The sequence below is a fragment of the Phyllobates terribilis genome, unplaced genomic scaffold (assembly GCF_046119375.1).
Source record: "Phyllobates terribilis strain yellow unplaced genomic scaffold, ASM4611937v1 Scaffold_84__1_contigs__length_6523798, whole genome shotgun sequence".
In the NCBI taxonomy this organism is placed as follows: Eukaryota; Metazoa; Chordata; class Amphibia; order Anura; family Dendrobatidae; genus Phyllobates; species Phyllobates terribilis.
This window is the reverse complement of record NW_027362844.1, coordinates 5,452,793-5,471,492: the sequence shown is the minus strand read 5'-3', so window position 1 is coordinate 5,471,492 and position 18,700 is coordinate 5,452,793.

The following is an 18,700-nucleotide window of genomic DNA, read 5'->3' as shown; positions in this document are numbered from 1 at the left end:
TCTCTCCATATCTGACATGAAATCAGAATAAACCTTTCCTGTTTTAGGTCAATTAGGATTACCATCATTTGTAATATTTGCCAAATGCCAGAATAATGAGAGAGCGAGAATGCAGTAAGTAATAAAAATGCCTTAAAACAAAGTCAAAACTTTCCATCCATTTCATTAGTATTTGGTACCATTGTCCTTAAAGTGAATGACTTGGGTGAAACATTTGGGATTTCCTCCCACAAGCTTCTCACAATATAAGGCTATGTGCCCACGTTGCGGAAATGAAGCAGAAAATTTCTGCTTCATTTCCGCACGTCCTCTCCCGGAAAAACACATGCGGAATTCCACGCGCGTTTATCCTGCGTTTATCGCGCGTTTTCCACATGTGGAATTCCACGCGCGTTTATCCTGCGTTTATCGCGCGTTTTCCACATGCGGAATTCCACGCGCGTTTATCCTGCGTTTATCGCGCGTTTTCCACATGCGGAATTGCCTTGCGTTTTTTATTGCATTGCAAAGGTAATTCCGCTTGCGGAAACGCAAAATTAATTGACATGCTGTGGATTATTGCGCGCATCAAAAACGCTGCGGAAAAATCCGCAGCATGGGCATAGACCTTGCGGATTCCCCTTGGGGACCATGGGGGGCAGATTACCTAGCGTTTCACAAGCGTTTACCCTGAGGAAAGTCCGCAGCATATACGCTTGTAAAACGCTACGTGGGCACATACTCTTAGGTCGGAATTTGGGCCCATTTCTCCTGACACAACTGGTGTAACTGATCCAGGTTTGTAGGTCGTCTTGCTCGCACCGGCCTTTTCAGCTTTGCCCATACATTTTCAATAGGACTAAGATCAGGGCTTTGTGATGGCCGCTCCAAAACATTGACTTTGTTATCCTTAACCCCTTATTGACCAATAGACGTCTTTTTACTGATCTGCAGTATAAGAGACTAGCGTTCCCCGACAGGTGACTATCCTGTAGCTGTCACCTGTACATTATAGCTGACAACTTGCTGCATCAGCCATGATCAGTGTTGGCACAGACCATGGACGTTTAACCCCTTCGATTCTGTTGTCAATAGTGATTATAGAATCTAAATAGTTAACACAGTGTGGGGGCTTCCTTTTAACTTTATCGGCACCTTGATATCTTGATTGTGTGGTCCTGATGTTTGCCTTGCCAGCTCATGGCCAAATAACTACCTTTAAAGTATGCCGGCTATAATTGCCTGTTCAGAAGTTATCAAAATCTAGATTGTAAAAATAAACTTTTTCATTCTTGTCATTCCACTTTCCATTACTTCCTGAAAAGAACCAGAAGGGTTAATGAACTATATGAAAGCAATTTTAACCCCTTAACGGGTGCCGAATTAGTACACACATTTGGCCTCCCCCCGGTTCAGTGAGGGCTGCTGCGCTGAGCCCTCACTGAACCGAGCACATGTCAGCGGGTGGAATCGCGATCCACTCGCAGCTGTTAACATGTTAAATGCCGCTGTCAATCTCCGACAGCGGCATTTAACGCGCGCTTCCTGGAAGCGCGTCCTAAGCCCCGCCCACCGGCGACCCCGTCAGGTGATCGCGGGTCACCGATGGGTGGGCATGACAACCCAGGGTCTGCAGCGGACGCCTGTGGTTGTCATGATCTGGTCGCTATGAGCGCCACCTAGTGGTCGGCGCTCATAGCACAGGACCAATTCTGCTATATGCAGGGGATCTGCTGATCCCCAGTATGTAGCAGAAACAATCGGATAGTTGCTGCTTCTAGTCTCCTATGGAGACTATTGAAGCATGCAAAAAGTGAAAAAAAAAAGTTTTTAAAAATAAAAAAAAATTAAAAAAATATAAAAGTTTAAATCACCCCCCTTTCGCCCCATTCAAAATAAAATAATAATAAAAAAAATCCACACACACATATTTGGTATCGCCGCATTCAGAATCGCCCGATCTATCAATATAAAAAAAGAATTAATCCGATCAGTAAACGGCGTAACGAGAGAAAAATTCTAAACGCCAGAATTATGTTTTTTGGTCCCCGCAACATTGCAATAAAATGCAATAATGGGCGATCAAAACATCGTATCTACCCCAACATGGTATCAATAAAAACTTCAGCTCGGTGCGCAAAAAATAAGCCCTCACCCAGCCCCAGATCCCAAAAAATGGAGACGCTACGGGTCTTAGAAAATGGCGCTATTTTTTTATTTTTTTTTTAACCAAATTTTGGAATTTTGTTTCACCACTTAAATAAACAATAACCTATACATGTTTGGTGTCTACAAACTCGTAACGACCTGTAGAATAAGAAGGGTAGGTCAGTTTTAGCAGTCAGTGAACATGATAAAAAAAAAAATAAAAAACAACTGTGGTATTGCACTTTTTTTGCAATTTCACCGCACTTGGAATTTTTTTCCCGTTTTACCGTACACGATATGGTAAAACTAGTAATGGCGTTGAAATGTACAACTCGTCCCGCAAAAAATAAGCCCTCACATGGCCATATTGACCAAACAATAAAAACACTATGACTCTAGGAACAAGGGGAGCAAAAAACGAAAATGCAAAAACGGAAAATGCTCCGGGGCTTAAGGGGTTAAATACGTTGAGGGGTGCAGTGTTTAACCCCTTTACAACCCAAGGTGGTTTGCACGTTAATGACCAGGCCAATTTTTACAATTCTGACCACTGTCACTTTATGAGGTAATTACTCTGGAACGCTTCAACGGATCCCCCTGATTCTGAGATTGTTTTTTCGTGACATATTGTACTTCATGATTGTGGTAAAATTTCTTCGATATCACTTGCGTTTATTTGTGAAAAAAACGGAAATTTGGCGAAAATTTTGAAAATTTAGCAATTTTCAAAATTTGAATTTTTATGCCCTTAAATCAGAGAGATGTGTCACACAAAAGAGTTAATAAATAACATTTCCCACATGTCTACTTTACATCAGCACAATTTTGGAACCAAAATTTTTTTTTTTGTTAGGGAGCTATAAGGGTTAAAAGTTGACCAGCGATTTCTCATTTTTCCAACAAAATTTACAAAACCATTTTTTTAGGGACCACATCACATTTGAAGTCACTTTGAGGGGTCTTTATGACAGAAAATACCCAAAAGTGACACCATTCTAAAAACTGCACCCCTCAAGGTGCTCAAAACCACATTCAAGAACTTTATTAACCCTTCAGGTGCTTCACAGGAATTTTTGGAATGTGGAAGAAAAAAATGAACATTTAACTTTTTTCACAAAAATGTTACTTTAGACCCAATTTTTTTTATTTTCGCAGGGGTAAGAAGAAAAAATGGACCCCAAAATTTGTTGCGCAATTTGCCCTGGGCACGCAGATACCCCATATGTGGGGAAAAACCACTGTTTGGGCGCACGGCAGGGCTTGGAAGGGAAGGAGCGCCATTTGAGTTTTTGATTGTAAAATTTGCTTGAATAATTAGCGGACGCCATGTTGCGTTTGGAGAGCCCCTGATGTGCCTAAACAGTGGAGCTCCCCCACAAGTGACCCCATTTTGGAAACTATACCCCTCAAGGATTTTATTAAGGTGTATAGTGAACATTTTGAACCCAGAGGTACGACACAGAATTTGATAACATTAGGTCATCATATTGAATAAGTTGTCATTACTCTTGAGCGCAAGTGCTCGTTACTTGAGTTTGCATCGGGTACTCAGGTATGCACCATGTATCACGGTTGCTCGAGTCCCCGCCTGCATGTTTCACGGTTATTAGATCCCCCCAAAAAAACATGCGGGGATCGATTGTGCATGGCAGGCAATCCCCGCGAGTTTTTTTTGGCCGCGAAGCATATGGGGCGGAGACTCGAGCACCCGTGATACTCAATGCATACCCGAGCACCCGATGCAAACTCAAGTAGCGAGCACTTGCGCTCAACACTAGTTGCCATATCGTCATCTTTTTTTTTTTTTTTCTTTACTTTTGAAAAAAAACACTACCCCAACCCTAACATTAGCACAACCCCAGCCCTTGCGCTTATTTTTTGCGCCGTTCCTCGTGCGGTATAAGTGATGAGATTACTTTATTCTTCGGGTCGGTGCGATTACAGAGATACCAGAATCATATTGGGTTTTTATGATTGACAGCTGTCACACACTAAAAGACACATATTTTGTAAAATCTAGTTTTTGCATTGCCATATTTTGGCCGACAGAGTCATGTGACGGCTTGTTTTTTGCGGGATGAGTTGACGTTTTTATTGGTGCCATTTTCAGGCATGTGACATTTTTTGATCGCTTTCTATTCCAGCTTTTGGGAGGCAGAATAAACGAAAACCAACAATTCAGGAATTGTTTTTTTTTTTTTTTTTTATTCTGCTCCGGGTGTGGTAGAATTGATAAGGTAGCTTTATTCTTCGGGTCAGTACGTTTACAGCGGTACCACATTTATATAGTTTTTTATGTTTTGGCGCTTTTACACAATAAAAGCTATTTTATAGAAAAAAATATTTTTTTGCATTGCTTTATTCTGAGAGCTGTAACTTTTTGATTTTTCGGCTGATGGAGCTGTATGGTGGCTTGTTTTTTGCGGGACGAGATGACGTTTTCAGCTGTACCATTTTTATTTATATTCGTCATTTTGATCGCGTGTTATTCCATTTTTTGTTTGGCGGTATGATGATAAAGCATTGTTTTTTGCTTTGTTTTTTATTTTTACCGTGTTCACTGAAGGAGTTAACTAGTGGAACAATTTTATAGGCCAGGTCGTTACGGACGCAGCGATACCAAATATGTGTACTTTGATTGTTTTTTTTGTTTTTTTTTCATAATAATATTGATGGGTACATTATATTTTTATTTTTAGTGGATTATTTTTTTTTATTTTTTTTTTATATTTTTACAATTTTTTTTTTATTTTTTTTTTCACTTTCTGGGAGTTTTTACACTTTTTTTACTTTGTCCCACTGTGGGACTTTCACTTTTTTTATTCTGATCGCCTGCACAGCATAGGGATGGAGCACCATCCCTGTGCCATGCAGGCTGTCAGCGCTGGACAGGGAGAAGATAGTTTGGAGATGCACTGCACATGTCCAAACAATCTTACTGCTGTCTGGTGACCCGGATGTTGTCATGACGACATCGGGTCGTCATGGCAACAACCGGGAAGCCGCGGCAGACAGCGCTGGAGGCCGGAAGAGGAGGTGAGTATACTGATCACCTCCCCTTGCCTCCGCAATGCTGCGATCAACGTCGATCGCAGCATTGCGGGGGTTAATGTGCTGGGAGCGGTGCGGGACCGCTCCCTGCACATAGTACCGGGTGTCAGCTGTGACAATCAGCTGACACCCGGCGGCGATCGCGCCCGCACAGCCTGTGTGCGCGCGCTATCGCGATGACGTACTAATACAGGTCAGGCTCTTAAAGCTCAGGGCACAGATGCGTATTAGTACGTCATGGGCTTTAAAGGGGTTAAAATGGTAACACTTTTGGGTGGTTTCCAACATATAAGACTCGCAGGCTAAGTGCCCACGAAGCAAAAATGCTCCAGATTTTTTCTGTATCTCCCTGGCAGGAAAAATGCATGCGGATTTTACACGCGTTTTTCCCGCCAGGTAGAAGCGTTTGTCAAGCGTTTTTGCATGCATTTTTGCATGCGGGTTGTCAAGCGCTTTTCCAAGCGATTTTAGCATCACTTGGAAAAGTGCTTGACAACTTGGTCACACTATATAAAACCATGCAACCGGCATGGATTTATATAGTGTGACCAAGTTAATAGTTAAAAAAAGAATAAAAATGGTAAACAAAAAAAACATTCTACTCGCCTTCCGATGGCCCCCGGTCTCCTTCTCCGGTGCGTCCGGTGTCTTGGGCGGCTCGCGATGGTGTAAAAGGACTTTCCATGACGTCATTTAGTCATGTGACAGGTCAAGCGACCCCCGACATCAGCGGTCACGTGACCTGTCACATGACTAAATGACGTCATGGAAGGTCCTTTTACACCACCACGAGCTGCCGAAGACACCGGACGCATCATACAGGAGACCAGGGGCCATGAGAAGGTAAGTATAATGTTGCATATACCAACATATACCAACACACCGCACATGCGGGTTATCATTGAGGACCATGGGGCACGCATTACCAAGCGTTTAAGCGTTTTCGCTTTGAAAATTCCGCAGCAAAAACGCTTGAAAAACGCACAGTGGGCACGCAGCCTCAAAGTCACTTCAAAACTGAACAGGTCCCTATAAAAATAAGTTTTGTAAATTTCCTTGAAAAAAATGAAAAATAACTGCTACATTTTTAAATCTTCTAAAATGCTAATAAAATAAAACAACATTTTACAAATGGTGCTGATGTAAAGCAGACATGAGGGAAATGTTATTTATTACTGTTTTTGTGTGGTATGACTATTGGGATTAAAGGCATAATCAATCATAGTTTGAAAAGTGCAATTTTTAAGACATTTTTGCCAAGTTTCTGATATTTTTATAAATAAACGCAAACCATATCAGCCTAAATTTACCATTATTATAAAGTATCATGTGTCACAAAAAACAGTCTCAAAAGCTATGGGATATGTTATTCCAGAGTTATTACTACATAAAGTGACACTGGTCAGATTTAAAAAAATTGGTTTGGTCACGAAGGGGTTAAGCCACTTTGTTACCATTTTGGCAGTATGCTTCGGGTCATTGTCCATTTGGAGGACCTATTTCTGCTCAAGCTTTAACTTCCTGGCTGATGTCTTGAGATGTTGCTTCAGTATTGCCACATAATCTTCTTTTCTCATGAAGCCACCTACGGATTTTGTGATGTGCACCAAGTCCCTCTTGCAGCAAAGCAACCCCACAACATGATGCTGCCACCCCCGTGTTTCACAGTTCGTATGGTGTTCTTAGGCTTCTAAGCTTCTCCCTTTTTCCTCCAAACTTAACGATGGTCATTATGCACAAAAAGTTCAATTCTAGTTTCATCAGACCACAGGACATGTCTCCAAAAATTAAGGTCTTTGTTCCTGTGTGCATTTGCAAACATTAATCTGGATTTTTTATGTTTCTTTTGGAGTAATGGCTTCTTCCTGGCAGAGTGGTCTTTCAGCCCATGTTGATACAGTACTCGTTTCACTGTGAATTGTCACTCTGACAATCTTACTACCTTCTGCCATCCTCTTCACAAGGTCTTTTGCTTTTGTCCTGGGGTTGATATGCACATGTCGGACCAAAGCACGTTCATCTCTGGGACACAGAACCCGTCTCCTTCCTGAGTGGTATGATGGCTGGACATTCCAATCTTGTTTGTACAGATGAACGAGGCACCTTCAGATATCTTGAAATTGTACCCAAGGATGAGCCAGACTTGTGCAAGTCCACAATTCTCTTCCTGATATCTTGGCTGATTTATTTACACTTTCCCATGATGCTACACAAAGAAGCAGTGTGTTTCAGGTGTGCATTAAAATACATCCACAGGTGTGTCTCTAATTAACTCAGATGTTGCCCAAAAAACTATTAGAAGCTTCCAAACACATGGCATCATCATATGGGCAGTCGGGAATAGTTTAACCACTTCGCGCCAGAGCCTGCTTTTGCCTTCGTGACCGGGCCAATTTTTTCAATTCTGACCACTGTCAATTTATGAAGTAATTACTCTGGAACACTTCAACGGATCCCCCTGATTCTAAGAATGTTTTTTCGTGACATATTGTACTTCATGATAGTGGTAAAATTTCTTCGATGTCACTTGCGTTTACTTGTGAAAAAATCGAAAATTTTGAAAATTTTGCAATTTTCAAATTTGAATTTTCATGCCCTTAAATCAGAGAGATATGTCACACAAAATAGTTAATAAATAACATTTCCCACATGTCTACTTTACATCAGCACAATTTTGGAACCAACATTTTTTTTTTGTTAGGGAGCTATAAGGGTTAAAACTTGACCAGCGATTTCTCATTTTTCCAACAAAATTTACAAAACCATTTTTTTTAGGGACCACATCATATTTGAAGTCACTTTGAGGGGTCTTTATGACAGAAAATACCCAAAAAGTGACACCATTCTAAAAACTGCACCCCTCAAGGTGCTCAAAATCACATTCAAGAACTTTATTAACCCTTCAGGTGCTTCACAGGAATTTTTGGAACGTGGAAGAAAAAAATGAACATTTAACTTTTTTCACAAAAATGTTACTTTAGACGCAATTTTTTTTATTTTCGCAGGGGTAACAGAAAAAATTGAACCCCAAATTTTTTTGTGCAATTTGTCTTGAGCGCGCTGATACCCCATATGTGGGGAAAACCACTGTTTGGGCGCACTGCAGGGTTCGGAAGGGAAGGAGCGCCATTAGACTTTTTGAATGTAAAATTTGTTTGAATAATTAGCGGACGCCATGTTGCATTTGGGGGGGCCCCTGATGTGCCTAAACAGTGGAAACTCCCCACAAGTGACACCATTTTGGAAACTAGACCCCTTAGGGAACTTATCTAGATGTGTGGTGAGCACATTGGGAGACATAATAAACAAATCAGTAGCAGGTGAAGAATTGGTTTTATTTATTTTTTACGCCGTTCCTCATGCGGTATAAGTGATGAGATTACTTTATTCTTCGGGTCGGTGCGATTACAGAGATACCAGATTCATATCGGGTTTTTATGATTGACAGCTGTCACACACTAAAAGACGCTTTTTTTTGTAAAATCTAGTGTTTGTGTCGCCATATTTTGAGAGCTATAATTTTTCCATATTTCGGCCGACAGAGTCATGTGACAGCTTGTTTTTTGCGGGACAAGTTGACATTTGTATTTTTGGGTACGTGACATTTTTTGATCGCTTTCTATTCCGTTTTTTGGGAGGTAAAATTAACAAAAACCAACAATTCAGGAATTGTTTTTTTTATGCCGTTCTGCGTGTGGTAAAAGTGATGAGGCAGCATTATTCTTCAGGTCAGTACGTTTACAGCGATACTACACTTACTGTATATTTTTTTATGTTTTGGCGCTTTTACACAATAAAACAATTTTATAGAAAAAATATTTTTTTTGCATTGCTTTATTCTGAGAGCTATAAATTTTTTATTTTTTGGCTGATGGAGCTGTATGGCGGCTTGTTTTTTGCGGAACAAGATGATGTTTTCAGCAGTACCATTTTTATTTCCATTTTGCTTTTCAATCGCATTTTTTTTCACTTTTTGTTTGGCGATATGAGGAAAAAGCATCATTTTTTGCTCCGTTTTTTATTTATTTTTATTACGGTGTGCACAGAAGGAGTTAATTAGTGTGACAGTTTTATAGCTCGGGTTGTTTCGGATGCGGTGATACCAAATATGTGTACTTTTTTTGTTTTTGCATAAATATACGGATTTATTGGCTTAATATTTTATTTATTTATTTTTATTTATTTTGATTTTTTTAGTAGTTTGAAAACATTTTTTTTACTTTTTTTTTACATTTTTACTTAGTCCCTGTATGGGACATTAATTTTTATTTTTCTGATCACTGATCTCATATATTGTAATAGACATATATTACATTACATGAGATCTTTGCTGACTGTTTCACAGTCAGTGTCTCCTGCCAGGCTTCAGCTGCAGGCTGAGCCTCGCAGGACACCGTATATGGCAGATCTGGAGGCGGTCATGTGACCTCCAGCTGCTATAGCAACGCCAGGTCCTGGAAGGTATCAGGGGTCGTTGGAGAGGTAAGTAGACGACCCCCTCTCCTCCTGCTGTCTTCTATATGCCGCGATCACTATAGATCACGGCATATAGAAGACAGCAAAGGGTTAACATCACTGGGACCTGATCCAATCAGGTCCCGATGATGTTCCCTGTCAGAGCTATCGCTCTGCACCGCACCCTTAGCGCTTGCAGTACCCTCGGGGTCCTGAGCGCTGCGGGACCACCCACCGTTTTTAAGCGTCCGCGCTGCACAGAGCCCAGGCAGCCCGGACGTTTATCTACAGTGGGCGGTCGGGAAGCGGTTAAATAAAAAAAAAAAAGTTTTCACAAAGTAAAATAGAGAGTTACCTTTTTATTATCATCTAGGACTGTGTTCATACTTTCTATCCCTAGCGTATCAATAGGTCCATCAAAGATAACCCATTTTCTTTACGGGGTCTCAGAAACTCTCGGGAAGTATTAGCGACTATCCCATCGGTCCACTGCAAATGAAGAGAGGCATCAATAAAATTACTCTTCCCATGAAATCCAATACAATCCCACAATTGAAAGGATTATTAAAGGAATGCCTGGGATTATGATATTGATGATACACATGTATTGACTACACGTGGCCCCTATTGAAGTGAATGTGCCGGCACCGGGAGAGACCACAAGTAAGTGATTTGCATATATGCGGTCACATGCCAACTAGAAGTGCGTGACCTCACTCAAAGCAAGTGTATTGAGTGAGGCCAGACACAGTCTAGTCAGAATGTGGCTGGAAGTATGCAAATTTATGCTAATTTCTGGCATAAATAATACAATTTGTTGTTTCCATGTCTGATGGGGAAAATAAAACAGTTTCCAATTTTTGTGCAAACAGGGAGTAAGTCATAATAAAATGATTGCCCGGCAATGTATGGCTGGGGTCTATGTCTCTGAAGGAACCCCTTCTACCATGTCCATAAGCCATAAAAGGGGAGAGTTTCCCATTTTCAGCAAAGATATTAGTATTATAAACAATAATTCCAATCATAGACGAACCTCATGTGACACTGGATCAAACTGCCCGAACAGCTGCCCCATGGTGATGGCTTTAGGGTTCACTGTCCGGTAAATCACTTTTTCTTCTTCGCACCCTCGCTCACTCATAAGAGACAGCGTATCAGCGAGGACGTGGAGGACCTTCGTTTTTCCAGAGAACGGCTCTCCAACCAACATAAAACTGTACGGGATGAACAAAATGCAGCATGGTCCATTGTATAAAATGGAAACAGCGAAGAATAAATCCCCCGTCCCATGGACTTCTGTAGTTACAGCTTACCCGTGTCTGACAATCATCATCTCATACGTCTGGATCATGTTCTCCAGGAAGACCTTCTCGGGCTGGATGTTGTGTCCAGCACAGCTCTCCTGTGCGTATTCCAGTAAATCCTGAGCAAAAGGAAGGTAAAATATTTCATCAGTCTGTTTACAGTGGATCCAATTAGAGGTGGGAGAATACATTTTCAGGACCCAGATCAGTATTCTGTGGCCGCTGGACGGGACCCCTGAGAGCTGCCGGCATCCCCGGCTCCTCTTCTGATTATATGGCCTGGTGTACATCATGCTGCAACCATAATGTCATGCCAGGCCGGCTAATCTGAAGAAGAGCCGGGGGGCAGGAAGAAATAAGGTGGCTCTCAGGGGTCTCATTCAGTGCCCACCACTGACTTGATGTCACGCACACTGTAGGAAAGACAAAGTGCGACACAAAGGGATGAGGGGAAGGGAGCCCAGACACTAGGGAAAGGGGGAAATGGAGACCTCCTAGACTGACCTGCAATCACCCTGTCTCCCCTACCGACTCTATATTGGTTCCTCACCAATTGCCGCACAGGAACCTATCCCTGTATTTCCTTAGCGTTTGGCCCTGGATAGGGAAGGGGGGGTGAGCACTAGTCGATCCCCACTGACAACTAAAGACAGCAAGGGCAGACAGACACAGGGGAAGTAGCTTAGCTTGAGTCGACTTCAGAGAGATGGCACACACATCCTCTTAGCACCAGAGAGGAAGTAAGAACTGCACTTGCTCCAAGCCTTCACAAGGGGTCATGTGAATATCACTGGCACCTCTGTGTAGCAACCAGGAAGTATTTAAACACCCAGGCCTGATTGTCAATTAGAACAGGAGGGAGGTAGCCGCTGGGTCCTACAGTGAGACCGCTAAGAAGATGTCTGTAATGCCAAACGAAGGGATCTCCTGCAACCAACTGCAGGGCGACTGTCTGTCACATCTGACGCACCCATGACACCTGGCCATTGGATCAGTCTCCTGCAAATCGATTCATTCATCTAAAAAAAAATGTCTGCATAACCTACAACTAAACTAGCGATAAATCACTCACAGATGTTTTAACCATTTTTTTTTCTACATCAGATCATCCTGCATTGGAGGTGTAAGTGAGCCCCCTTATCTCTGGTGCCCCTGTGCTGCTGCCCAGGTTGCACTAATGGGACCGGACGATGAGTGACAAGGTTATGTAACCCAATTCCAAAGCAGTGGATCAGGATCGGGTGATTTCAATGGGATTGGTCTACCATCTACTGTGTATGGGGGCCTCATTACAGATTATGTTGGGGGACATAAAAATCGGGCGGTTGGAATTTAATCACCCGATCCTTACTTTCTGACCCTGAAATTAGCAGCTGCCATAAGATTCTGGCAGCGACTCTGTCATAGAGAAAACAGGAGCGAGCATTCCTGAATATGGGGGAGCTGGGAAAGATAACTGTCATCCAAATGATAGCTGGCCCGCTATATAGGACCTATCACTTGCCGTTAATATGCAATTTTATTACCTGGTGTAAATGCCGCTGTTCTCCTGAATCCGGTGTTGTTTTTCTTTTGCTCCTGCGCCTCTCCATTCCTGAGATATAGCCTCTTTATAGAAATCTAGTTCATAATTTTTAATAGTCAAGTGGGCGTGGTCATCAAGTCCTCTCTGTGGGAGTCTTCAGGAAGGCCTTGCCCAGTTGGCTTAAAGGGCTAGAGGAGAGTGACAGATGTCAGGAACGGAGAGGAGCAGGAAGAAAAGAAAAACAATGCCAGAGTCAGGAGAACAGCGGCATTTATATATTTATGGCGAGGGACAAGTCCTCTTTAAGTCTTGGAAAACCCCTTTAAGACACTATTATATTTTAATACCTTATAGTCGGCTTTCGGAAGTTGAATGCCAGGGAACAGGTCGCTGGTAATCCCATTGAACAGAGGAATATCATGAGACAAAAATTTGGGTTCGTTTACATCCTTAATTGACCGCAAGAGCTAAATAGAATGAAAAAGGATTAAATGATAAAATAATTCATATACAATATGACATGAAACAATATTAAAAGTGAAGAACCCCATTACAAAGGAGCAGTCAGTTCTTGTGGTATGTCTGTATTAGTAAAGAATAGTATTCTCCAAAAAATAAGGATGAAACCTCTTTTCCTAAAACTCTACATTGTATCGTCCCTCTGTTATACCTCCTGGAAATGTATGTGTAAATGATATATAATGTATATATAATCTATATAGGGGACAACCCTATACAATCTGACTGTGCCCAAACAGTGGTGACATTGTCAGACTGTGTAGGGGACTCGTTATTGACAGATTTCAATTAATTCCTACATTTCCAGGAATGATAAAAGAGGAATGGAACGCTGCTGAGTTGCACTAAAATATGCTGCAGAATTGTTTTTCCATAGGGAATACATGTGGCCTCTGTGTTACTGTTAATTGCCGGCTGCAGAATGAGTTAAGTGAGATACTGTCAGTGAACTCGTTTTTGCTGGCTGACGGGGAGTTTGTAAATGTTTTATCTGTCTTTTTCTGAGCTCCTCTCAGTTTATTTATGACCACAGACCTTATCAAAATTGAATGTGCAGGGAATCAAAAAGCCGGTGAAAGCCAAGCGATGCAACATTTTTAATAAAACCCAATTGTTAAAATGATTTTTAGCCTAAAATACATGTGTTTAAGTTAAAAATCAAAACTGTCCCATAAGATGAACAAGCTACGTGTTTAACAACTATAGTTTTGACATTTTTGCACAGATGAGATCTAACAAGCCAGGAACAGTAATGTGCAGAAATTATTTGCAAGTCTCTGTCTGCTACTATAAAATCATACAGCTGTAATTTTTGTGATCCAAATGCTTCTCGGTAAGATGGTAATGCTATCCTATACGAGATGTAAAGCGACCAACAGTTCAGAACTTACAAGAATATCTTCATTTTCATGGGGGAATTTCAGCTTCAGATTGCCAGCAGCGATCAGCACAGCCTTTACTGCACGCATCCCATAATCATAATGGAACTGGGACGAGAGCGGCTCCGAGCACAGCCGGTAAGTCATTACCATCTTCACCGAGAGAGGTGCAGAAAACCGTAAGAATAAAGGCAGATCTCCACAATCAGAGCATAGCTGGGGACCATCATTGCTACAGTCCAGAAAAGAGCCTGAAATGCGCAAACCAGATGGGTCAGTCAACAAATGAAACTAAATTACTGTAAACTAGGCATAGAGCCGGGGAACCCATTATGTCCATTTACACTATCCTCCACCCCAGACCTAAAAGTGATGTGTCTATTCCACATCAGAGGAAAGTCAGTCAAAGTGTGGTTAAAGGGGTATTCCCATCTCCAAGATCCTGTCCCAATATGTAATAGGTATAATAATAATAATCTTTGCAAATATCTCCAATTAGAAATGTAGTATAGTTCTTCTGATTAGCTATGTTTCTTACCCCCATGTGCAGGACATTGCAGTAGCTTAGGTATCCATGGTTACGACCACTCATAGTAACAGTTAGTTACTTGCTAGTAGTCGTAACCATGGATACCTAAGCTACTGCTATGCCCTGCACATGGGTTAAGCAACATAGCTAATCAGAAGAACTATACTACATTTCCAATTGGAGGTATTTGCTATTAATATTATTATTACACCTATTACATATTGGGATAGAATCTTGGAGATGGGAATACTCCTTTAACACTTTCCAAATCTCTCTCCACACCTCTACTGTGTCCATTTTGGAAAATAGGAGAATGGGACATCAATATTAAGGAGCTTGCAGAAATGAGGGCATCAGGTGTTGTGATTATACATAGGAAATGTACAATCTCATATAGGTTTGGGGGAGAATAATCCCTTTGATGAAATCTTATGTTTCTTTTGTAAACCTAGTATTTACTTGAAAGTTTGTGAACCCCTCAAAAATTTCTGTATTACTGCTAAATTTGACTTAAAGCTACATCAGTCTGTGAGGTCACAAAGGAACTCAAGGTAACCTCTAAGCAACTAAAGGCCTCTCCTCACATTAGCTAATGTAATTGTTCATGAGTCCACCATCAGAAGGACAATGAACAACAATGGCGAGCATGGCAGGATTGCAAGGAGAAAGGCAATGCGATTTAAAATGTCACTGCTAAAACTCACCTGGGCACATCAATAGGTAACTGGAATAATGCTTTGTGGAAGGATGAGGCCAAGATAGAGATTTTAAGTGAGAAGCTATATGTTTGCAGAAAGAAAATACTGCATTACAGCATAAGAACCTCCTATCATCTATGAAACACAAAGATGGTAATCGTAACATGCTTTGGGCCTGTTTTGCTGCACTTGGCCAAGGACGGCTGCCATCATTGATGGAACAATGAATTCTAAAATCTATCAGCAAATGCTAAAGGAAAATATCAGGATATCAGTTCATGTACTGAATCTCAAGAAAACGTGGGTCATGCAGCAAGACAATGGCCCAAAGACACAAGTCGTTCTACAAAAGAATGGTTGAATAAACATAAAGTTTTGGAATGGCCGAGTCATAGTCCTGAGCTTAATCCTATAGAAATGTTGTGGAAGGACCCGATGCAAGGCACTGGGACTCTTTACCTTGAGGTTATCCGGCAGCTCAGAAGGTCCCGCGGAGCCAGGATTCATGGTAATGGCTACGAAGCAATTTGGGTTAAGCTTCAGTTCTGTTCCTTCGAAGTTGAACATGTCCATCTTCATCTGGATGGCTCTCTGGATGCGAAGAAACTGTTGGGCCACCACGGACAACACCTCCAGCTCAATACGGTTAAACTCATCAAAACACGCCCATGCTCCCCATGGTGCCAGCCCTTTGAAAAACTAAAAAAAATATATACAATACAGACCAAAAGTTTGGACACACCTCATTTAAAGATTTTCTGTATTTTCATGACTATGAAAATTGTACATTCACACTGAAGGCATCAAATTATTAATTAACACGTGGAAAAATATATACTTAACAAAAAAGTGTGAAACAACTGAAAATATGTCTTATATTCTTGGTTCTTAAAAGTCGCAGCTCAGATTAGAGACCAGGTCAATGCCACACAGAGTTCTAGCAGAAGACACATCTCTTCAACAACTGTTAAGAGGAGACTTTGTGCAGCAGGCCTTCATGGTAAAATAGCTGCTAGGAAACCACTGCTAAGGACAGGCAACAAGCAGAAGAGACTTGTTTGGGCTAAAGAACACAAGGAATGGATGTGGCACCCCAGGGGTCTGGTCTCCACAGTAATAGCAATGTTATGTCTGAGAGCAGGTGGGAGGTCTCTTGGTCAGGAATCCTATGCATGCCACACCTCCTGCCCAGTCCTGGGAGGGGAAGAACTTCCCCTATATAAAGCTGGGGCTGAGGCAGGGTTAGTGAGAAGAGTAGAGAGAAGAAGAGGAGCAGCTTAGGAAAGAAAGATCAGGAGCTCAGTGGGAGCAGTGCTAAAAGGAATCAGGGGCTGGCAGCTGAAGAGCTCGCCCTGATTGAAGAGTTACCACCGGACCCGGAGTCCAAGGCTGTGGGGATTAACCCAGACCCAGCAGCAGAAACCGCCCGGCAGGGGATTTCAGGTCCTCTGGCCAAGAAACCCGAAGGCACGGTCACACGCGTGGGACCAGCACCGCCGTCGTGGAGCGGAAGCCACTAGAAGGCCCCGAGTCACCGGCCATACGGGTGAGCACCACACGGTACACTCAGGGACGTGGGCTACCTTTACCCGCCTCTAGCAAGGAAGCCAGAAGAGTACAATTAGTTGGGGAGGCCTACAACTCCGCCTGGCCAAGGGGGATCCCATCTGCTCAAGGACTGACCAGGCCCCGACCGCTAGCCAGTACTCCGGGAGGGTCTATCTTTGTCACCAGTAAAGACCCTGAACTACACCGCATCGTCTCTGAGTGGTTCCTACTACCCCCATCATCCACGTCGGCTGCCCTGAGGCCATACCCCTCCCGTTGGGGGTTATACCATCCACGCTGCACCATCCTTCCACCGGCCTCAGCGGTCTGCCCTGCAGCGGCAGCTCCATAGCTGCATTGAACGGGTGGCGTAGTCGTCCTACATCTACTGCTAATATACTGCCACTCAGCTTGACTCCCTGGGCACGGACCGGGTCACCGCCACGAGACTACTACCCCTATCAGATCCGGCTCCGGGTAGGCTCCCGCGTGCGCAACGCTACTCAGCACAGGCCCAGGGGCGCGTCAGCTTTTGGCGTAGTCGGCAGGATTACGTGCCCGCAACCGCCGGGTACTGCGTGCCTGAAAAAGAGACTTTTAAACTAACCTGTGGTGAAGATTCCCGCCATCCGGCGCCATCTTCAGCCTTCTTCCCGCCATCCGCAAAGATTCCCGCCATCCGGCGCCATCTTCAGCCTTCTTCCCGCCATCGGTGAAGATTTCCGCCATCCGGCGCCATTTTCAGCCTTCTTCCCGCCTTCCGTGGAGTTTTCCCGCCGTTGGACGCCATCTTGAAGACGCCGCGCGGGAAGAAGAGGGGCGTGGACTCCAAAAGCGCGCGAGAACTGAAGCCCCGCCTCACGTCCAGACGTCGCGTAAGGTCCTGGAAGGAGCCCAGCAGACGCTGACGTCACAGGAGCGCGACGGAAGGTCCTCAACCCTGACGATCCACTGCGGAGCCGCGGCCTACGGAAGAGGATCATCGCAAGGTAGGCCACGGTCCACTAGGGGGGAGGAAGATGTCGGATACGGAGGAGAGCTTCACTGCCTCAACCCCCGCCAGCGCCAGCGCTGCTGCAGTCATGCCTTTTACCATGCCCTATATCCCGGGAGCAGCCTGGCTACCCCAATACTCAGGGGAGTCACATACCCTGAATGACTTTAGAGAAAAGCTGGATAGCCTCTTCCAGGTGTACCCCCTCACAGAAGAGCAAAAAGTGAGCATCCTGGTGGCCCAACTAACCGGGGCAGCCCAAAGGGAGGTAAAGTCCTGGCCACCTGGGAGGAGGACTGTCGCGGGGATACTAACCCGGCTGAGGGACACCTTTGATACCCGCACCTCAGCCGAGATTAAGCTTAAATTCTATGGGTGCAAGCAGCGAGCACATGAGAGTATAAGGGACTATGCACTAAACCTACAAGAGGCCCTGAGAGCCATTAAGCAGACCGACCCCGACAGCGTGGGAAACGAGGACAGGCTGTTGACCGAACAATTTATAGAGGGACTATATTGCAATGTCCACCGAACCTAGTTGCGGGCCATAGCCTTACAGGATCCTCATCTGGACTTTGCACAGTTCAAGGACAGAGCCATCCGGGTGCTCTGAGAACCGGCACCGGGTGGCGTTGTGACCCACAGGCGCCCAGCTATCACTTACCACCAGGAGGCGGCGCCCTTGTCGGCAGGGCCTGTGGGGGCTGATGCGCAGGCTTTGAACAATGACCCGGCTCCAGACCTGCACCATCAGGTCCAAGAGCTAGCTAAAAGCGTTGCTGCGCTAACCCGAACTGTGCAGTCTTTACAGGTTTCCACTCCAGGGAAGATCCAGCTGGCATCCGGACCGGAGGACATCCCGTGGCGTCGACCAAGGAGGACCCCACCGGCCAGAGGAAGACCCAGCGACCGATACAACGAGGACGGACAACCCATCTGCCGCCGCTGCAATCAACCCGGACATATGGCAAGGTACTGTCCTTTAAACTGGCACAACCTGGGGTAGAGGGCCAACCCCCAGGAAAAAGATCACCAGGCCCATCGAGCTGGCGCGACAAATATGTGGGAGGAC